At 36.6% G+C, this 24,099-nt stretch overlaps 1 protein-coding gene across 1 annotated transcript in view; it reads left to right on the top strand.

Annotated features, from left to right (window-relative positions):
• LOC143248617 (ephrin-B1-like) overlaps positions 1-24,099 on the top strand; it is a 358,684-nt gene that overhangs the window by 160,504 nt on the left and 174,081 nt on the right. The gene's annotated exons all lie outside the window — the stretch shown is intronic.

The raw sequence follows: 24,099 nt of genomic DNA, 5'->3' as shown, positions 1-24,099 counted from the left end.
CTATTTGCTATTAATTAGAATTATTATTTTAGAATATCAAGCATCTCTTTTGGTAGTATGTTATTACAGAACGGAATAATCAAACCCCCAGATGTTCGTAAAAAACATCAATAAAGTTACGAAACAAAAACAGTTACATTAATCGTCGGGTCGTGTTGTACAAGACTGTATTGTCTGAAGAGTTGATAAGTTTAATTACAAAGGTTACGTTTCATTCAGTTACATTGAACAGTGGGTACGTGTAATTATAGTGACCGACTAAGAGTTGAAACAAAAATTGGTCAGACAAGCACATATACCAACAAATGACATATAATTTATTGGATGTGTAGACAGTCTGTAAGGCAATAAAAGGAATATGTAAATCAGTTCTTGAACGATTAAAACGAAGACACATAAAAATGGAGAGACTGCCGCAAAAACATAAAAACAAAATATATCAAACGATAAGTAGGTAGGGTTTATAGAAAGACATTTGAAAAACGTGAGGACAAATGTATATGAAGGCTAATTTTCTAACTCACAAGTAAAACTAACGACGAATAAATATATGTACGTGTTGAAGAAGGTACTTGGAGAATGACTGAAGGAAAATACAGCCTGTTTGGTAGAAAAGTAGGCGGATAGTCACTATGGAGTGTTCGGATGTATGAAAGAAGATACGTAGAGTAAGAACATTACGGATCTTTTATCACACGAAGTATTGTCTTTACTTCCTGTCTTTCTTTCTCTTCAACTCCACCCATTCTCCCTGCTTCTGTATGGGTTTTTTTCATCATGATCTGATCCCTTGGTGTGGATACTCAGAAATATCTTCTGGGTTTGTTTTTCTTCTCTATTTCACACACCGGTGAAGACTTTTTTTTTTCTTGTAGTTTCATTTATATTTATGTGACGTACATCTTTTATGGAACGCTGAATGGGTGTCTGGAACAAAGATGGATTAAAGGCACAGCCAAAGGAAAAACAGACAGGTTGACAGCTGTTAATGAAAGAACGGGTGTCTCTAAGACTGGCCAACAATTTGACGAATGGCTAGATGAAAGATGCAGTAAACGGACAGGCAGATGACCACCTTGCTGAATTATATCATTGATCGGATGGACAGTTTGGAAGCTGATCAAACACAAAAATAGGGTTATAGGTTATGCGTTATTGTTTAAATCGTATCAGAAGTTACAATAAGCATATAACTTATACCCTAGCTGCAACTGATATAAGATATGGTCGTGGTGCACTAAAATTGTGAGGTTAAAGCTGATGCATGAATTTGTTCCCACTGAAATCGAGTAAACAGAGCGATTACAAAAACTTTATTTTTTTTTTTACCTGAATAATGTATTAAAGCAATTAAACACAATATTAAAGGGGGCCCGGCATGGCCAGGTAGGTCGTGGGTTCGAATCCCCGTCGCACCAAACATGTTAGCCCTTTCAGCTGTGGGGGTGTTATAATGTGACGGTCAATCCCACTATTCGTTGGTAAAAGAGTAACCCAAGAGTTGGCGGTGAGTGGTGATGACCAACTGCCTTCCCTCTAGTCTAGTTATAATGTGACGGTCAATCCCACTATTCGTTGATAAAAGAGTAACCCAAGAGTTGGCGGTGGTTGGTAATGAATAACTGCCTTCCCTCTAGTCTTACACTTCTAAATTAGGGACGGCTAGCGCAGGTAGCCCTCGTGTATCTTTGCGCGAAATTCAAAAACAAACAATATTAAAGTTCATTCAACGCTATATCCAAATGACCATTCCAAAGTAAATGTATGTTTATCGCTATGGTAACATCCCAGTGCAGCTGTAAACGGATGATATAATTTCCACATGTGTTAATATGGCTTCTTAACAATACATCTCTGTAGGATACATGGTTGCTTCAAACGTCGCATATGCATGAGAGAGTCGATAATGTCGCGAAACGTTGAATGTTATTTGACGCGAAATGAAGACAAACTCGTTACACCCTGCCTCCCCCTCTAGTACAGCGGTAAGTCTACGGATTTACAACGCTAAAATCAGGGGTTCGATTCCTCTCGGCAAACTCAACAGATAGCCCGGTGTGGCTTTGCTATAAGGAAACACACTCGTTACACCTTACAGGAAGTGAAACACCATTTGGGTCCTGATATTATCTGTTAATCATTTTAGAACAAGTGTGATAACGGGTTTGTATCTTTCTTATTACCGTCCAGAGAAGAAATTCGTCTGTAGATGGTTCATCTAACGCTTAGAACGTTTATGTCCTTACGTTACGGGGGACCGGCATGGCCAAGCGTGTTAAGGCGTGCGACTCGTAATCTGAGGGTCGCGGGTTCGCATCCCCGTCGCGCCAAACACGCTCGCCCTTTCAGCCGTGGGGGCGTTATAATTTGACGGTCAATCCCACTATTTGTTGGTAAAAGAATATCCCAAGAATCTGCGGTGAGTGGTGATGACTAGCTGCCTTCCCTCTAGTCTTACAATGCTAAATTAGGGACGGCTAGCGCAGATAGCCCTCGAGTAGCTTTGTGCGAAATTCAAAAACAAACAAACATCCTTACGTTATGCCGTTTCTTTACATATTTTGAGAGTAGATGTCCGATAACTTGCGTGTAAACTCCTACAAATATTCTCCATAACTTTAAATCTATTATTTCAAAGTTTAATTCGTCTTGAAAAACCTTATGAAACCTTAAGTCCACATCAATATATTATGTCCCCTTTTATCACCTTATGTCCCTTACACACGAATCTTCGCTCTCCTTATTCTACTATGACATTACTCACCCAGATGTCCACCACATGTCCATCATTTTCACAGCTTCAGTAACAACAATGTCGACAATCTCATTATGTTCGTAGAACACTTCGAAGTTCTCAAGTGGAACTGGTGACGTAAGAATAACGTCACTGAAACCGTCACATAGAGAGAAGATCTCGCAATATTACGTGTGACAAGAAGATGCCGTTAATATATTATACAAACGTGTACGGAACCTTCCAGTGATTGATGTTGTGACACGAAAATAAAAAGATATGGAAATGGTTTTAGAAAACAAAAAGAGAGACGAATAATTCGGGTTTTCAAATTTAATTTTTCCTTTTATTATTATTTTTGAATACCAAACAGAGTAAAAAAATCCGACAGGGAAAAAAGACAAAACTTTAATTATCCAGTTAATTACTGGAAAATTCTATATATCTCAAACAGATAAATGAAAAATATTTTTTTCTTCTTCTTATAAGAAACTGTGAAGTTACAAATAATACAAAGGGCCCGAATGTTATGTGAGCAGGATTGTTCGCTCGTGTTTCGCAGCTTTATTAGTCTGACGTGCAGATGCACATTGGTGGACACGTGGAGTGCAAGCGATGTGTACTCTAATTCTTCACAGACGTCCACAAATTTGTTAAGATAACTAATGACGTATGTGCATTTCTTAAGGCAATCTACAACGTAAAGAACGCAAACAGAAAACTCTATCTTCAATAATTCCAGTTTTCTTCGCATTAAATAATTTACTCCAGTCCATCCACGCGTGCGATCCAACAGAAATCCTAAAAGTAAGATTATAGCTTATTGTTGAGGAATTACCTTGAGGTCTAGAGTAGTGGATACCTGGAGTGTTATGTTACAAGCTGAAGGGCTTTCCAAGTATGTAGAATACCACAATTCCAATATTACGTTTACAGTTTTCGCATCAAATGTTACAATTTCAATTGAAGTACTTGCGTTATCGAATAACTCGACTTGGACTCCGCAAGGTTTGTCTTTAGAAACTCTTGAATTAATTAAAGAATAGGTCTGATTAATCTGATGTCATCTTCACTGCATAACTCAGTTGGATTTCTCAGTTGTTTATCCAACTGAGATGAAACAGGTGGAGGTGACGAATCTTGCGTTGTAGTCATGATTAACTAGATGTTACAGCACGCAAACAAATGTAAAGACAACTCTTCCTTTTGGCGGTTCTAGCTATAACATGTTGATTGCTTTGATACGAGGCTTATGATAAATTTGTAACTGTATGATGGAATTGGAGTAACATACTAATTTTATAGTCCGTAAAGAGCTTTGGTGTTTCATTAGGAAGCTCGTTCAGTTCCACAGAGTTTCTTCATTAGAACGTGGGAATTATCGAATTATCTAATTTATATTTTTAGAGCTTAGAATCATGAAGACTTTGTACGATATTGTGATTCGTGTAAGAGAAATATCTAATACTGTTAAGCGTCAGAACTCTTGATACTGAACATCTAGCGTTCGGGTCTCGATACCGTAAAATCACGCACGATGCGTTAGAGTAGCCAAAGAACTAGTAGTGGGCGCTGTTTGATAGATGCATCCCCTCTTGTATATCAGTTCTAAATTAAAACACGTCTTGAACGTTGCGTGAGTATCTCAAACAAACAAACTTCTAGCTAAGCCTACTTTATAGTATTATAACACCTTAGCCACTTAACGGTTACATATATATAATAACCATAAATTTTAAACCATAAACAAATCACATTAAAATTTAAAAAACAATACGCTGCATATTTAAAAAATAAAAGATCCTAGGGTACAAGCTAAAACGTGGTATTATAAAATGTATCCTAGGTTTCGGGAGGTGACAGAGGAAGTAGGACACACATTGCGGTGGGGATACACTGTCTATCAGTTTTGACCTCCGTTCGCTAGTCTCACACGAATAATTCATCAAAAGAAATACAAGTTATGGGAACGAGATGTGAGTGTTAAAGTTCACAACGTCTTTCCTGACATATTTGTTGTTGACTCTGTCGCGCTTTTCCATTATAAGATATACACATAATACAATTTTTACAGCTCATTGTGACTATGATATTTGCAGTCTTTAGTATATCACCAATTTAAAGTGTCGCAAATTTTACACCTTTCCATACATATTTATATATTGTGGTTTTTTAAATAGTTGAAATTAAATTTATCTCCCAGAAGAAAAGGTAATAAATGGTTCGTGTATCTGTAGGCATTCTACAGTCAAAGTGTAGTCAAGGTGCTGTCAGGTTTATCTGTAGAATTTCTGTATTCTAGGTATAGAAAAAAATGCACATTCTTGTCTAAATGGGATTAAAAATAAGTTATGCCAACCCCCTTTTCCTGTCTCGTTGTAATCTGGTTAGTAGTACATTACTTTCAGCTGGTTAAAGAAAGCCTCTAACGCCACAGAACAGGAAATATACTTCGCTTGACAGCCAGTTGGGGGTCGCCAGTTTCTTCAAGTTCCAGTCACTGTCGTTCCAGATATAGTTACAGAAATATTTCTATTAGTTTCTTACTTGACATAAATTAGTAACGACTAATAAAACGATGAAACAAAAAGTCTAAATTTATTTATAAACACAAAGCTACATAATGCACTATCTGTGCTTCCTAAAGCAGTATGCAGAGAATTGTCCAATGCCAGTTGAGAAAATAAAACGCACGAGCAGAAGAAAGTAATTGTTACCTAAGAATCATGATTAGTTTTTTGCGAACGAATCAGTACATGAATGAGATTAGGACTTATAATGAAGAAATCAGGGGTTCGATTCCCCTCAAGAGACACAGCAGATAGCGCGATGTGGACTTGCTATAGTAGAAACTTACACAGGAACAAATCGCAATGGTCAAACATATATCTAATCGATTCATGAATAATAAAGACGATTTTATTCTTTGAAAATAAATCTGTTGTAACATATATTGTATTCGTAATAAACGTAGATATAGTTGATGTTGTTTTTTGCTTTGAGAAACATTGTACGAAAAATCTAAGATACTTTTTTACTCTCAGAAACACAGCGCGGGGTAAGTTTGTTTTGAATTTCGCGCAGAGCTACACGAGGCAGCTTAGTCATCACCACCCACAGCCTACTCTTGGGCTATTCTTTTACCAACGAATAGTGGGATTGATCCTCACAATATAACGCCCCCACGGCTGAAAGGGCGAGCATGTTTGGTAAGATCGGGATTCGAACCCGCGACCCTCGGATTACGAGTCAAACGCCTGAACACACTTGGCCATGCCGGGCCGCATATCGTAAGCTACGCGTACATAACGGTGAAACATTAACCAATAAAAATAAATGCTGCTTTTCTGCGCGAGCATTTGAATTCAACAAAACGTAACGTCAGATAACAAGCCTGTTTTGTGAATAAATTATAGAACGTTTCGAAAACATATTGAAAGGGGTGAACGTACTTATTATTTAAACAGGCACACAAGTCTGAGATTTTGTACTTTAGGTCACATTACGTTTATGTCTTCCAAAAATAAAAGGGCTTCAGCATGGCCAGGTGGTTAAAGCGCTTGACTCCTAATCTTAGGGTCGCAGGTTCGAATCTCCGTCACACCTAACATGCTTGGTCTTTCAGCCGTGAGAGCGTTATAAAGTTACGGTCAATCCCACCATTCGTTGGTAAAAGAGTAGCCTAAGAGTCGGCGGTGGGTGGTGATGACTAACTGCCTTCCCTCTAATCTTACACTGCGAAATTAGGGACAGTTAGCACAGATAGCCGTAGAGTAGCTTTGCGCGAAATTCAAAACCAACCAAACCAAAAATAAAATATTGATTATTTCTTTTATTTTTGTCTTTCTCAAAACAGGAATTGTTCATTGGTGTTCTTGTATATTTGTTATAACAAACGCGAATTTTCAAAATTGATATTTAAGATGGATTTTGAAAATATGCTTTGTAACCCCGCTGGTAGAGCGGTAAGTCTGCGGATTTACGACGCTAAAATCGTTGATGCGATGACAGTTGATGATTTGTTTGATTCTGTACCACTGTTCTTCTAAATGTTTTAGTATATTTATGAAAAATGTTTTTAAATATTGTCTTAAAGTTTGGTTTTAAAACCTCGTTTAATTTAAAATAATTTTTCACCTTTTTCTGTAGTGCTTAATATCTGCCAATATACTTTTGATATAGTAGTGTAATTTGTATATTTTCATTTATATCTACACATAATCATCTGTACATAGCAATACATTCTTCTCCTATTTGTTTCCATGGCTAAGACGTTGAGTTATGACAGTGTATCATGTCACGCAGGGTAAGTAATTATTTATACTTCCTTTGTTCTTCAAGGTTTGTCTGTCACAAACAAATCTTTCTAACCATAAGCTATTTCTTAAGTTCTGTGTTTCTTATGCCTGTCCTTGTGTCTAGCAGATGGAGTGATATTTGCTCCTTGTGTCCAGTAGATGGAGTGATATTTTCTCCTTGTGTCCAGAAGTTGGAATGATATTTGCTCCTTGTGTCCAGCAGTTGGAGGGATATTTGCTCCTTGTGTCCAGCAGATGGAGTGATATTTGCTCCTTGTGTCCAGCAGATGGAGTGATATTTACTTCTTGTGTCCAGCAGATGGAGCGTATGTGTGTGTGTGTGTGTGTGTTTTTTTCTTAGAGCAAAGTCACATCGGGCTATCTGCCGAGTCCACCGAGAGGAATAGAACCCCTGATTTTAGCGTTGTAAGTCTGTAGACTTATCGCTGTACCAGCGGGGGGGACCAGATGGAGTGATATTTACTCCTTGTGTCCAGCAGATGAAATAATAAACAATACTGATTTGTGTAAAAAACTGAGATAAAGAGAAATAAACAGAGTTAAATAAAAAGTATCTAGTAATGTGATATAAAAAGACATTAAACTGAGTAAAACAGTGAAATAACAGTGGGTAGAGATATTAATATAAATAATACTAAATAGCATTGAAACGATGACTTCAAGAGCATTATGTTGACTGAAACGGTGATACATAGGACGCTGAGTAGTGTGAAACGAGGACGTAATTTATTAAACATTAATGAGGTTTACATTTGTCTACGAAAAATGTTTGAAGACAGGATTTGTTTTTATAGTATCAGCCTCTAAGCTATTAGAAACAACAAGGTATACATGACTTTGATAAACTAACCATGCTCGCTACTATCTATAATTGTAAGCTACAATCTCGCATGATGTTAATTTTTTTCGCAAGGGTTAGTAAAACTAGTATTAGATACTGTTTACGTGCTCATGAAATGGATAATTTTCCATGAACAAATTCTTTACGTCAGTTTTAATTGATTTTACGTAGGTTGCAACTGAAGTAAACACGTTTTTATCCGCTCGTTTCGTTCTGTTTTCTGCTGTTACCGTTTCTTCTCGAAGCTCGTGAGTGCGTTTGGATAAATAGGCAAACATTAGGCCGGTTTCTGACACCAAACCCTATATTTGTCTCTCATTAGGTTACATACCTGCCACTTAGGAGCGAAGTAACTATAAAAAATCTCAAACACCCGCGGGGGATATTCCAGTCTCTTTGTAAAGATATATATTTAGTTTTTTAATGGTTTTTTGTTCTTGTTGTCGTTTGTTCCAAATAATATAAATTAGGTTTTGTTTACGGAATTTTTACCTTTCAAAAAGGCGTGCTCGACATCTACGTTTCTAGCCAACCACACTACTGCTTTCCCAGGACACAGATCGCGAGCAGCTCGAACTTTCCTGTGCCTGAGTTCGGGACATCGTATAACGAATTTTCCGTACAGAAGGACCGTCCACTGTTACATTAGGTTTCTCTGACAAATGCTGTTGTTTTTTCTTTTATATATATATAAGCCAGCTGTAATAGGACAGTTAACTCGAACAAGTAATTTCGCTAAGCTCAGCGAACCGTTTACTTCTAATTAACCCTTGAGAGAGATGAACAGGGGTTCAGTTTCGGTTGAAAGTAACAGCACGAAGAAACGCTCCGGGAAACTATTAAGCCCAAGCGGCGCTACATGGGCATGCCTTCCGCACAGATGTTACTGACAATCATCCACGGCTGAAAGACGAACACTACGAAACTAAACAAATACATTCTAGAGCAAGGCTAAACTGAAGACAGGCACCCAGTCTCGAGAGCTCGTCTGAAATTATCAGATCTGACTCAGTGTTTTCTCACGTTGCTTACAGAAATACTTTGCGAAACGACGTTGCGTGTGGACAGTTTGTGCAGTCTCTCAATAATGTTTTATTTGTTACTTCAAAGGAAAGTTTTACGAGCACAAATTTACACAATGGGCTATCTTCGCTGTCTCATCAAGGGTATCGAAACTTTATAAGCCTACACACTTATCGTTGAGTTACTGAGAGCTCCATCTGGAAGGAAAACGAAATTTAATCGGGTGTAAAGAGAGATACAATCTCTTCCAACCCATCACATTAGAAGTACGATTCCTTCAAAGCAATATTTTAAGGTTTTACTGCGTTGTTGTTGTTATTTTTAGAAATGACTTTCCTATGTTTTTATCTTACATCTCTTGAGTATGTGTATTTTTACAGCACAGCCACATCGGGCGGCTATCTGCTGTGTTCACCGAGGGGAATCGAACCTCTGATTTTAATATTGTAAGTCTGTAGACTTACCGCTGTCCCAGCGTGGAACGAATCTCTCGAAACATCTGCTGATTAAATTAGAAACCCAAAATGTTGGACTGTGTAACTTATATGATATTTGGTCGAAATAATACTATCTGATTAATACATTTGTTTTATGGGTCAGACGTGGTATAATGGTTGACGGCTTACATTTTGTTAATGTAGAAACAATTTGGGGACGTTAAGGAGATATAAGAGTAACATACAAATTCCATTATTTGTTCACATGAGAATGCCCAAAGAGTTGGTGCTGGATGTTGTCGATTAGATACTCCCCCTAGTTTATTAATTCTAAATTAACAAAATATGAAGAATTTGTAATGAAAAAAAATATATCAGTTTTTGATTTTACAAACTTTCTACTCAATAATAAAAAACAAAAAAATTGCCCACAGGTGAACGTCGAAAAGTTAAGACTTATAACGCTGAATATCGGGTTTCGATACTTGTGGAGGGCCCAAGCAAACCTAAAATATATATATATATATATATATTCGATTTCTTCACAGTGTAAATTACGTCGGATAAAAATCTCTAAGACGAATGTTAGTCGTACAGAATGGAACTATTTTGCAGTCACCAGTGGGTTACCGTCCAGTTTACGAGCATAGAGCATCAAAATGTAAGGTTCGATTTCCTACGGTGGACATAGTATGGATAACCAATTGTGTAAATTTGTCCTAAGAAAACAGAAAGAATTGTTTAATAAGAGACTAAGAACCAGTACTTCATGTTTTGTCGACAAATGGTTTATAAAATAAGTTATTTAAATTTGCTTGTCAATTACTATTCACGAAGTAATGAAGCCTCGTTTACTCTATTCATAAAACGGAAAAAAAAACAATTCATTTATTTGCAGAAACCGTCAGTAGTATGTGCTGCCATCTAGCGTTATTTTATATTTGTATAATACCAATAAGTTTGAGTTTCAAAAAATACCTTCAACAAGCGCTTTCATTAAGAAATCAAATCAAATACAGAACAATTACGTACAAAATGTTTGATTGGCTCGTTGAATTTATCAAATATCCGCGTGTCATGTGACAAACTTCTCCAAATGTTAAACCTGTTGTATTTTAGGACTGGTAAAAGAATTTTAAATCCCTGGCGGCAAAGAATAATAACTTACTATACTACGTCAGGAATAATTCTTAACAGTCATGGTTGTAAATAGAAAGAGGCAAAAATTCGTTATTTGCCAGTATACTTACTTATTTGGTAACTTTTCTATACATCTTATGTCAGCCAGAGGTCGTTGCTGTCAAGTGTAAAGGCACTACCAGTCCGTTAGTGAAACAGTTGGTACACGACTATACTGTGTAGTTCTATCCAATACCTCGAAGACTTATGCAACATAATTTATGCTATTATTTTTTTAGGTTTATAAGGCAAATAATTACGGGAAAACACAAGCAAACTAATATAGAAGACACAAACAATGAGTTCCCCGGAGTGACAGCTGTAAGTCTTCGGATTTACAACGCTTAAGTCAGGGGTCATCTCGGTGGACACAGCAAATAGCCTGATGTGACTTTGCACCCAAAAACAACTAATAATCAGTAGCCTCGGAAGCGATTCCAATCCAAACTGGGACGGGGGTGAATGGGGGTGGCACACCGTGTGAAGCGATACAATGTACACCTGTGACCCACCAATTTGGCTGGGGTACAGGGCCAGTTTTAAGGGTGAATTCTGTTGCATTCTTCCACTTGAATATATAGGTTATTAGCTATGAGTTTATGCTATAATAATTTGTATAACAAGAACAAAAATAGATTAATTAAATTTGAACGAAACTTCCTAAAAACCTCGTAGCATGCGCAGTAAAGAATGCAAAGGAGTCAACTAATTCATTTTTACCAAGCATTTAATATCTCTTTTTCATTATTTTAAATTTTGGAACTCAAAAGTGCGGGGAGTAGGTCTCGTTATTCTAAATGAATACTATAATCGATCAAAATCTGCCTTTACTTGTCAGCAGTCAGGGTGCCATCAATTTTGTTAAGATCGCTGACACTTGCAGCTTATATTGAACCTCTAACTCGAACTGATCTATCAGCAGGTTGTTGTATTCTGACAACGATAACATTCTTCTATCTCCCGCTGAACACACTGTCATTAATTATTAACAAAAACCTCGTATTTAGAGGTTATAAGGTGTGTACGTCTCGTTGCACTGTTTGTGGTTCGATGCTTTTTGGTTTCCTCACCTCTTCCCAGTATCAGTTTTTAAACGTGCTTTGTATTGTTTTCGAAGGAAGATTCACATCTGTATTGAAAGCAAGATCATCTATTTGCTAAAGAACCTATCTTGAAATATTTAACGTCACTTTTCGAGAATTTCGATTTTATACCTCGACAATTTATATTATTAACAGTGCTAAATTTGTAAAGCTCTTATTAAAACGTAGTATTTTCTCTAAACTTTCATGTGAAGTATACTTGACCAACAAAGACTTTGTTTCCACATGCCTATCACACGGTATCTTAGTCATGGGAGAAATAACTGGAAATGCTGTCCTACAAATGGGCATATTATAACTACCTGTACTTTTATAGAATTTATACTGGTGTGGCACTTTCTTATTGGCTGGATGACAATCAATCACAGCTTAACGTATCATTTTACAGTGTTTACATAATTATTTCTGATAAAAATATGTATACATGACACATAATAACGTAATTTTTTCTCGCTAAAGATAGCAGTATGTTAAAATTTATGTTTTCTCTTTTGTCTTTCTTGAATTACAATTATAAACAATAGAATAGCTTTAAGCAATTTATGGGTAAATGAGAGGGCTTATAACGCTAAAAGCCAGGGTTTGATACCCGAATAGACAGAGAACAGATATCCTATTACGTAGATTTACGTTTAACAACAAGAAAACATTATTTATCTAAATCAACGGTTCGAAACTTTCTTATTTTAGGAGTATTGATTTCCATTGTTGTAGTGTTTTGTAAAATACGTTTTATACACAGTATCGAAGTTCTGTACTCAATTTTATACTACAAGCTGAATTATAAGTTTATTAGGTATGTTACTACAGTGTAAGTTAAAAAAATATCTTTAAAAATTACGTATTAGAGCTAATATATAAAGATCTAGACGCGTTATTTACTCGAACGTGAAACTGTTAGAATTACTTTGTTCAACGAACTCGTCGTTTCAGAAATGTTTAAACGTATAAAACACAAGAATCATGATTAATAACAATAATACATTTTTATAAAACGTTTATAAATATCATAAACAATGAATAACACAGGGCAGTCATAAAGACCATAATTTCTCGTACGAGTAAAAGAGTACGATCAGAATCGCTTCATTTGGCCGAATTGTAGTAATCGACAGCTTCAAAATACAGAAATAGTCAACATTAAAAACGTATAGTTATAAATAAAGCACGGGTCTGCTTAATGCAACAATAAAATCAAAACATTCATTTGTCAGAATCACATGAGGAAAGTCGTATGAACAAGACTCATTGTCCTGGTAAAACGCAAGTCCAATTCTGGCGAGGTATACATACCTTTAACGTTAGAGGTCGTTAGTGTAGTTCTTAACCGCCTGCTGTTCTTTCTTTTTCCCTTCATTCTTTTTGTTTTTCTTCTTACTGGGGCTCACAATCACGCGAGGAGGATAGATAGGAAGTGCGAAGATCGCATCTAATTGTATGCCCACCCCTTGTTGCCTAGTTTTACTGACTGCAGCTCCCTTCCCATACAGTCACGTGAGAAAATACTGAATTTATTTACAACAGCGAAAACTTGCTAAAGGATGAAGTTGTATAGCTCTCACGCAGCTTTTAGAACAGAGCCGGAATGAACGCTTTTGAACCTGCACGTGCGACTGACGATTCCAGTTTCTTTCTGTTGGTTCCCATCACGTCACTGCATTTTCAAAATAAAAAATAAAAAAATATTTTCAATATTTACGTGCACTAAAAATTCTTGAACTAAACATGTACATCATTACTAAAAGAGTATACCAGTAACAGATCAATGTACCAGTTGTATACCAGTGTGCTCATACTAAAACAATATGGCAGTACTGGATCAATATAACGGCATTAATTAAAGCAGTATACCAGAACTGAAAAATTATACCATTTACAGACCAGTATACTAACATAGAACCAGTGTGTCAGTACCGAATCAATATACCAAACGTAAAATAGTATACCAGTACTGAACCAATACACCAGTACTAAACCAGTATACCAGTACTGAACCAATATACCAATACTAAACTAGTATACCAGTACTCTACCAGTATATCAGTATTGAACTAATACGCCATTACTGAACCTATACACCAGTACTAAACCAGTATACCAGTATACCAGTATTGAACTAGTATGCCAGCACTAAACTAGTATACCAGTACTGAACCAGTGTTTCAACACAGAACCGGTATACCGGTAATGAAACACCGGTAGTAGCTACTAAAGTTAACATTCCACACAAAGAGTACATAAAGTTTGTTTGTTTGTTTTTTTAATTTCGCGCAAAGCGTGTAGATTTAGGACCAACGTAAATATCAAAAGCCTGGATTTACCAAAATATCACCAATAATGAAGGTACCCAAGTGATGAAACAATATATTCTAATTAAATTAAATAGACTGTCAGGCATTTTGTGTACTTTGTTTAACTTTGAGGCTTATTTAGTGTCGATACAAACCGTCGACTCCAATAACGTTCACAAAATATTTGTTAGTCTATTTCATTAATCGTATGAATCCACGTTTGTTGTGAGTTTCAAAAGTTCCATGCGTTTTATTTCTGTACGAAAGATTATGTTAATTATCTTCACATTACTCCATGATTTATATACTGGTACAGGGTGATGCAGTCATAAAGTCAGACTAGGGTTACAAGTTCGGAGGTTAATATTAATAATTATAACGAATATAAAGTCACAAAGTCAAACCAAAATTATCCTCTCTTATGACTAGTGGTTAAGTCACAATGTCAAACTAAAATTAATGTAATTTACAACGTAGGTTAAATCACAAATTCAGACTAGGGTTGCAATAAGTAGTAGAGAATAATGTAGTCAGAAAGTCAGACCACCCAAGCTTACGATACCTGGTGTAGAGTGATGCAGTCAGGTAGTCACCCCCAAGGTTACGATACCTGGTGTGGAGTTATGTAGTCAGGTAGTCACCCCCAAGGTTACGATACCTGGTGTGGAGTTATGTAGTCAGGTAGTCAGACCAAGGTTACAATACCTGGTGTGGAGTGATGTAGTCAGAAAGTCAGACCAGTGTTACGATACCTGGTGTAGAGTGATACAGTCAGGTAGTCAGACTAGGGTTACGATACCTGGTGTAGAGTGATGCAGTCAGGTAGTCAGACCAAGGCTACGATACCTGGTGTGGAGTTATGTAGTCAGGTAGTCAGACCAGGGTCACGATACCTGGTGTGGAGTGATGCAGTCAGGTAGTCAGACCAAGGTTACAATACCTGGTGTGGAGTGATGTAGTCAGAAAGTCAGACCAGTGTTACGATACCTGGTGTAGAGTGATGCAGTCAGGTAGTCAGACCAAGGCTACAATACCTGGTGTGGAGTTATGTAGTCAGGTAGTCAGACCAGGGTCACGATACCTGGTGTAGTGTGATGCAGTCAGGTAGTCAGACCAAGGTTACGATACCTGGTGTGTAGTGATGTAGTCATAAAGTCAGACCATGGTTACAATACCTGGGGGGAGTGTTATACAGTATATATACTGTGGTTAGTAATGACATCACAGTGTTAGTTCTAAAATTATCATAATGTGTAACGAGTCACAAAAGCTTCAAAGTCAGATCCAATACAGATAAACGAGCTGATAAATTCCAAGAGTTTACAAACCATATTGAATAAATAAACAACGGGAGTCCAGAACGGTTTAACAAGTATATTAAATATCCGAGGCCTAGTGATAATGCCACAATATCAGATCTATGTTGTAAAAGATCACAATAGCCACATAGTCAGATTTACGACATCATCTGGACCTCAAACCCCAAGATGCAGCTTAGAGTATTCGCCTTCACATGTTTAATGGATTGTCACTAATCTTTCTATCTACATTTGCAAGCTATATTTTGTTACACAATATCGATTAATGTTTTCATATAGAATTGTAGAGATTTACTCTACTTTAAAAGGGAAATCTTCATAGATTCACTTATTCAAACGCGTATAGTCCTATCGTATCATTAAATCAGTGATCGATTTTATGTCGGTTATTTCTTTATTCTAGGTACCTCTTCATTCAGGTTGTTTTTAGTTTCTATTTATTTGTTCATTTATGTTTAACTATTATTTTAGAAGATATTATGCAAAAGACATCTGATTTTACGGAGGATATAAGTTACTATAAAAATATTATTTTTCAGAATACGTTTTACAAAGATAACTGTCATTTAGAAGGGTTTTTTTGTTTTTGAATTTCGTGCAAAGTGTAAGACTAGAGAGAAAGCAGCTAGTCATCACCACCCACCGCCAATTCTTGGACTACTCTTTCACCAACGAATAGTGGGAATGATGGTGACATTATAACGCCCTCACGGCTGAAAGGGCGAGCATGTTTGGTGCGATGGGGATTCGAACCCGCCACCCTCAGATTACGAGTCGCACGCCTTAACCCACCTGGCCATGTCGGGCCGTCATTTCGGAGGGAGTGGGTATAAGCGAGGATAGAACTGTTACTTCAGGAATTACTGTTATTTTTGTGAATATAATTTAGGGTACGATTATTACAATTTAAATAAAAACCAAAACCTATGCAACACAAAGCTTGAATGCATGTTCGGTTTCTAACTATACTTCCTACTTTTCAGGCGCTTTGTAATAACAAACTAAGTCGCGTTTGTTTTTTTATATCAACAAAAAATATCTATTCTAAGTTTCGAAATAGTTTCACTTTTTTATATCTCAAGGTAAATCTTTTATAACCAAACTCTTGAGAAGTTTCAATAATTTTCTACTGATATAAAAAAGGAATCGTGAAAGGTTCTTAGTGAATAACGACAGCCACAAATTATTCTCCAGATGGGGACATTTTGATAGAACATTCAGGTTTCTACCTCGAGGCATATTTAAAATAAAAAGTTGTTTTTTTTTTTCGGTTTCTAAGAGGGAACTGAACGTCAGACTCGACTTTGTAGGTGATTCTGTCGCGTCATTAAGTTCACAGAGAATTTGCTGGGACTTCACAAAGTAAGAAAGGATCGGTAGATATGGTGCTTTACAAACTGATAGAACTAATCAGTTCAGTAGGACCAGCCGTCAGCTTGTTAAGGAATTATATATATTTTTTTAAAATTGGTTGTCATTCAAAATATAAATCTTTTTTTTTCAGACGTTTTATTTTTTTATAGTAAATTATTGTCTGGTAGAAATTGATTGTGGTTTTCCTCAACTGTATAATATAAAAAATTATAGTTAAAACTGTCTTTTTATTTCTTTTAATGTTTTTATTAAACTTCACGTTCAGTTACCTATAAATATAGGGCATGGCCATGCGTGTTAAGGCGTGCGACTCGTAATCTGAGGGTCGCGGATTCGCATCCCCGTCGCGCCAAACATGCTTTCCCTTTCAGCCGTGGGGGCGTTATAATGTTACGGTCAATCCCACTATTCGTTGGTAAAAGAGTAGCCCAAGAGTTGGCGGTGGGTGGTGATGACTAGCTGCCTTCCCTCTAGTCTTACACTGCTAAATTAGGGACGGCTAGTGCAGATAGCCCTCTAGTTGCTTTGTACGAAATTCCAAAACAAACAAACAAACGTGTCTTTTTTTTTTGTGATATTATGGGCAGCCAACTTCTTATGAACAAATCATATCTTGAAAACGATCTTATCTATTCTTGTTCATCTCAGTAACACACTATTTGCACCTACGAGTGCACAATGTAAACATAGGGCGCACAGTAGAAAGTACGATGCGTCGTGAAAATATTTTGCGTAGCGAAGAAACGCGTGGCGTAGTGGAAAAGTATGATGCGCGTAGTGGAAAAAACGGTAAACGAAACTGGCGGCATGGAAGCGTATTGCGTAACACTAGCTTGAAAATAAGTGGTGATCTAAGTACATGATCATAAAAACACGGATTTGTTATAGGACTGGCTATGCAAGACAAGATGAGACGTTTCACAGCGAGCTCCGAGATTTACTGTTATTGCGAATTACAAATGTGCCGTTATTTTAGTCAGCGAAACTCCGGTTCCACTTAACCCTCGCTTGTACTTAATCAACCCCATTAATTAATGTAAAAGTGAGGCTTGTTTTCATTGTTTTTATCTCTTATTTGACTACCATTTGTATTATAGACGAGCCGTCAACCGAGAACAAATTTGCTTCTTTTACCCTGTCAATATTTTTAAGTCAATAAACAATATATTTCATCCTTCACCGCTTCTGGGTTCTGGGAAAGAGAACCTAATCGAACTGCTCTCATGTTAAAGTGTACTTTTTTCCAGGGGTGGTAATGGGGGGAGGGTATTATTTGCCTTAAAATGCATTCCCTGTTCAATATTTAACTCTGAACACCAGGTGTGACCGAGTAGTTAGCGTGTTGAAAAGTGAATATGAGGGTCCATGGTTCGCTTCCTGTTGCCGTCAAGTCGAGCTCTGCACATTGGGGATATGATGCGTTAAGAAAGTAACAGTCAAATCCCACTATACGATTAATGTAGTTCAAGGGTTGGTGGTAGGTGATGTTGACTCGTTACTTCACCCCCAATCTATGAACCCAAAATTAGACTCCTAACTCAGATCAGGTAGGTTTTTGTACTTGCACTCAAACGTGTGGAACAACACTGAACTTCTCCCTGTTCACTCCAAGTATAAGTACTATTATCTTGTAGGCTTAGCTAGCTAAGCCTAAGACAACCACAGTTTCACAGCCACGTTAACGTTCTGTGAATAATGAAATGCATAGTTACCTCAAAGCATATGTGTTAAGTGCCGCGTGTTTTTGTTAAGTGAAACGCTGTCTATACGCGTTACTGTAAACAAATAGAGTTCACTGTTCCGTGGAATCTTTGCAATTTGCTAGATGGGTTTCTGTTAACTATTTTAAAACGTTCGCTCTCATCACGCTGCGTGATTATGAAGTGTCTTTATTCACATTAAAGTCCCCTGGGACACTGGCTCCGCCCTGTGGTGTAATAGATAAAACTGCAACGAGAGATAATATCCAACATCTCTTGTGCAGTACGTTAATTCGAACTTCGAGCGACATCTTTAATGGCGCCCGTCAAACAAACGAGGGAAAACAAGCGAACTAGTGGGACACTAATATCTCCAAAAAGCCATTGTCTTGCATTCTTTTAGAAGAACTCGTGAAATTTCCCTCAAATGTAAGCGTATTGTGCACGTTGTAAGACTAAAACTCGTTCACATGTATACATGAATGTTATTTCATTTAAACGTTCATAAGTAACTAGGTCAAAATGAACTCACATTAACGGCGATTATCCTAACTGCCTTTGTGTAAATTTTGCAGTCGACATCAAGATAACTAAACAATGACAGTATACATTTTTACCCTCGTTATAAAGATAAAATAAACCTATTAAAACACAAACCTAATTATTGTACTAAAATATAACTTAAAACGAAAGTTTCTGTTATATATACCATCGTAAGGAACACTCGATAAAAAATACATGATTCTAGTTCCTATACTATTAATTGTGGTAAATATTGTCCCCCTCGTGGTACACTACCAGTCTGGTTTAACTGATGGAATAAGAAATCTTTGTTAAAGTTAATATTATATAAACTCAAGATTAAATATTTACGTTACTAGGTGGCGCTATTCCAAAATTAAGTTGCTCTTCACTGAGCAAATTCTCAAAGTTTTAATTTTAGGCTTAACCCTGTTATCAAACTTTAAACTCTATGCACGTCTTCAGCGGTGTGAAAGCGCCACCTATGGAAATAGAAGTTTAATATCCAGCTTAGGACCCTCTTATTAGATAAGTGTGGTTGGAATTTCGCGCAAAGCTACACGAGGGCTATCCGTGCCAACCGTCCTTGATTTAACAGTGTAAGACTCGAGGCAAGGCAGTTAGTTATCACCACCCACCGCCTACTCTTGGGCTACTCTTTTACCAACGAATAGTGTGATTGACGTAACATTATAACATCCTCACGGCTTAAAGGGCGAGCAAGCTTGGTGTGACGGGAATTCGAACCTCCGACCCTCAGATTACGAGTCAGGTGCCTTAACCACATGGCCATGCCGGGCGTATTAGTTATGTCAGCTACACTTTTAACACTTAAGTAGACTTTAAAATACATTTTAAAACTTTCCATTTTTCCCTGTTGTTTCAAAAGAACAGGATGACAGAATCAAATTCCTGTTATTTCAACAGTGCATGATAACAGAACATAATTCCTGTTGTTTCAAAAGAACAGGATAACAGAATCAAATTCCTGTTATTTCAACAGTATATGACAACAAAACTGCACTGACAAATGTTTGTTTTTGTTTTCACGTCTCAATCATGAAGCTAACAAGTTGTAAGCTTGATAATATATTAAAATATAAATAAATAACATTGTAATTCTTTGGAAGTTCATCAAAGTCAGTTTATCTGATAAAACGAATGTTAGACATAATTAAATTACTTCACAAAAAAAAAGATCAGAGACTTAAAACAATTATGGTAAAATATTCAGTAAGTTACACCATACACAAAATCCTAAAATCATAAATGAACAATATTTAATAAGTTACATGCATTACGAGATATAATAAAATGTCGTGTTTGTAATGCTGCAGTGAACAATTCATTAATGTACGCGAGTTTCAGATATAAAGTCGCAGTGAGAGTAGATATTTCATTAGATGAAACCTTTTTAGTTTAAATAAATACATTTCAATATAATCTCAGCATGCTCTCCGGTCAGCGCAAGCGGTTGAAACTCGCTATGGCCAAACGAAAGTGCTTAACGTAATCTCTTTACATACATTTTAAAACAATATATTTATAACAGCTCTTCATGAGTCCGTAATTTAGATCTTTCTCTTTCTTAAGGGTCCGGCATGGCCAGTTGGTTAAGGTATTAGACACGTAATCCGAGGGTCGCGGGCTCGAATCTCCGTCACACGAAATATGCTCGCCCTTTCAGCTATGAGGGCGTTATAACCTTACGGTCAATCTCACTATTCGTTGGTAAAATAGTAGCCCAAGAGTTGGCGGTGGGTGGTGATGACTATCTGCCTTCTTTCTAGTTTTACACTGCTAAATTAGGGATAGTTAGCGCAGAGAGCCCTCGTGTAGTTTTGCGCGAAATTCAAACCAAGACCCTTTCTTAAGATGATAAAAACAAATAATTAGTTCTTCTGATTTAAACAATGGTTGAATTTTCTCAAGTTCGTTCTATTAAATGGGTAAAAGAGGCAGTGGCCCAGTGCCCCACACTCGTTGCGAGTACAATAATAAACGATAAAATTAGAACCGTATAATAAAATAATAATAATAAATTATTCTTTAAAAGAAATACACATTGTCGTGTTTTGTTATCACTAATACATTCAGTTTACCAACTTGTACGGAATTGTTTTAAAAGCAAGGGGGAGCAGGAAGAGGGAAGTTTATATTTCGCTTTGTGCCCACCAGGGCCTTAAACGTCACACAGAATTTGTAGAGTGACATACGCTGCCGGATGCATTGTTAAGTGGTTTATTATTTTAACTGGTGAAACGAATTAACACAATATATGTTGTTTAAATCGAAGTGTTTTGTTGTCTTGCAAGTGAAAGAAATCTCTGTGGGTTCTAGATCAGAAGTAAAACTGGGAAATTCACACACAAAAATGAAATTTTAATAATCGATGTATATTGCTCTTAATAAAGAGTTAGGCCTTACCACTGGTGTCTGTTTTGATATGAGATTTATCTTCAGTTTTTAATGTTTCAAGACAATATCTCATACGTGATAACACTCTGTTCTTGTGTGTTGGTAGTTTATTTTTAACAGTACTCTCACAACATTGACAAAGTGTTGTGGTACATTTACATTACAAGATTTCGTCTTTCTCTAATTGTATTCTGACTAAGTGTGATCTGTTTAGTAAGATTTAACAAATTAATTTGATTAGGCTTAGGTAAAAATATTCTCTGAAATCCAGAATTTCCTCGAAGATTAATTTCCTTTTCCAAACAAACACACAAAAAGTTTCTTGAAGTTCGGGCAAAGCTACTCGAAAACTATCTGGGCTAGTCGTCCCTAACTTTAGAAAGACAGCACACCATTAATCGCCATCTCCCAGCCTACTCTTTAAAACTAAGAGAGGGATTGACAATAACCTCATAACACTCATACTGCTGAAAGGACAAGTGGTGTCGACCGCTGTAGTGAACAGGCCAAGCAGGACCCCGGCCAAGCAAGACCCCCTTCAAAACACACACACATTGAAACGTAGCAGTAACATGCTGAATATTTGAAAGACGAAAAGTTTCCATATAAATATATATATATTTTAGTCAATTATATGCTCGAACAACACCATAAGAAGCATAAGAAAATAGAGTGACTGTAACACATCAAATCAACACATAACTTAATTCTGTAGGACAGTTAATAACGTAACATTAGTGAGAAGTGTAGTTAAAAAGACAATCTGCATGTCTTATTGGTTTCATTAACGTTCCCAGGGTTTAATTTTACTTTCGTATAAAACACGTGCGGGTCTCTAATGATGGTGTTCGTGTATGTATAATTTAATTTGGTGTTCTGCGTCGCAAAGTCACCACGAAGTGAAGTCACACACTAAGAGTAAATTACACTGCATTTTAAAGGGAATTTACAGTGATTTCGTGATTCATGGAGGAAGCGTCACCTGGTGGTGTTTTATCTTCTTAACTGTTGTATTCTTAAATATGACAGTGGAAAATCTACGCTTTACTGGTTCTTTATATTGTACTAATTATATAGACTCTTTCTTTGAGACATCTCTTATTTACGAGACACCCAGAAAATGATTTTTGTTAATAATGCCAGAAACTCAGTAAATAGCTGAGAAACTTTGCGATGCCTGCGGTATTCCTCTTGCATTGTAAAAACAAAATAGAAAAGTGGCGTAAAGTATGTTAGAAATGTTATCGATTCTTCTATCTTTGTCGTTTTGATATATACTCTAGGTATTACTAACACTTCAACACATTAGTTGTCATGGCAACAAGTTGTCTTATTAAGTTAACACAACCACTTCTTACCTCCACCGTTCAACAGGAATAACTTACCACACCTAGGCATACCACTCGAGCTTTCAGCAATGAGAAGTAGAAAAGTGCCTGGTGGAAATGGAAGATGTTCCAGAGAGAACTGAAACCGCTTCCTTTTTTGAAGACAAACTGTGAAGCAAGGTTCTGTGTGGCACATTAAGTTATATTTGGTTTATCAGCTTTCACTTGCTGAGGTCAGTTTGCTGAGGTCAGTTTTGGTTGCTTAAACTCTCACCACAATAAGAGAAATAAGACGTTTCTGTGGGGGAAATTGATGCTTTGAGAAAGAGTTGAGATGAAAACTGGTTCACACGGTGTTGTTACATTAACCAGATGTGAAGTCTTAAGATTAGCCACTTGTCATTAGGTTTCAAGGAATTATATTCCTCATCAGTAAACCTGAATGATTGGAAATCGAAAGAAACATGGGATCACCCTGATGAACAAAAGACGTTATTTTGTGTCCACTGATGATGAACGATGTTGGTTGTCTCACAAACTGACTTGGAACTGCACTGACTATGTTTTTTGTAATGATCAGTTTTTTCATAGCGAGTCTGTAATACTTAGAAGGCCTGGACCAAGCTTGTTTAAACCAGATGCTAATCACGTCACCTTTAATTTCTCTGTTCTCTTAATTTTTGCTTGTGACAAAAACCAAACCTTCCGGTAATTAATTATAATATATTTTTTAAACCATTAGTTCAAAGAAAGGTAACACAAAGGAAATTCTCATGAAGTAAACCTGTTTTTATAAATATCTGAACAGTGGTTTGATCTCTAGGCCGAGAGAGACATATTGGTTGTTATATATATCTGACTGAAAGCTTTAGTTCTACGTTAACTCATTAAAAACTGTTTTCCTTTTTTTGTCATCTCTTTCAACATTTAAGAATTACAGTTGTCAAATAGAGCAACGTTGTCGCACACCGAATGAACTGGGCCATTGACACGTACGCGAGGGTCGAGAGTTCGAATCCCCGTCACCGAACAGCTTCTCCTATGTGGTTGTTGTTTGATTCAGCCACACAGTATAAACATTACTGGAATAAAAATTATTACATAAAATAAGAAAACTAAACAAACAGACACAAAAACAAACTAGGGTTTACATTGTTCACGTTAATTCCAAATGAACAATTTTTTTTTTTTTTGCTAATCTCTTCTACAGACGTGTTTCAAAAATCCTTGTCCTCGCTTAAGAAGGCGGAGAGAGAACTTATCCAAGTGAATTATGCTTCAATGTCTTTTAACGTTTATTATTTCCAGGTAATAATAATTCGAATCTGATAGAGTTCGGTTTTGTGATGATAAATATTGAAGACTTGTCAACAGACTGAAGTCACTGTTTCTATAGAAAAGACGTCGTGAAGTAACTTTTCATTCAGGTTATTACAGCTTTTTCTTAAGTCAGTTATATTCTAATTTTCTATGGGAACTTCAGGTCGAGATTTTAAAGTTATAACTTCACC

This window comes from Tachypleus tridentatus, chromosome 4 (assembly GCF_004210375.1).
Source record: "Tachypleus tridentatus isolate NWPU-2018 chromosome 4, ASM421037v1, whole genome shotgun sequence".
Classification (NCBI taxonomy): Eukaryota; Metazoa; Arthropoda; class Merostomata; order Xiphosura; family Limulidae; genus Tachypleus; species Tachypleus tridentatus.
This window is presented reverse-complemented; position numbering and strand designations above follow the sequence as displayed.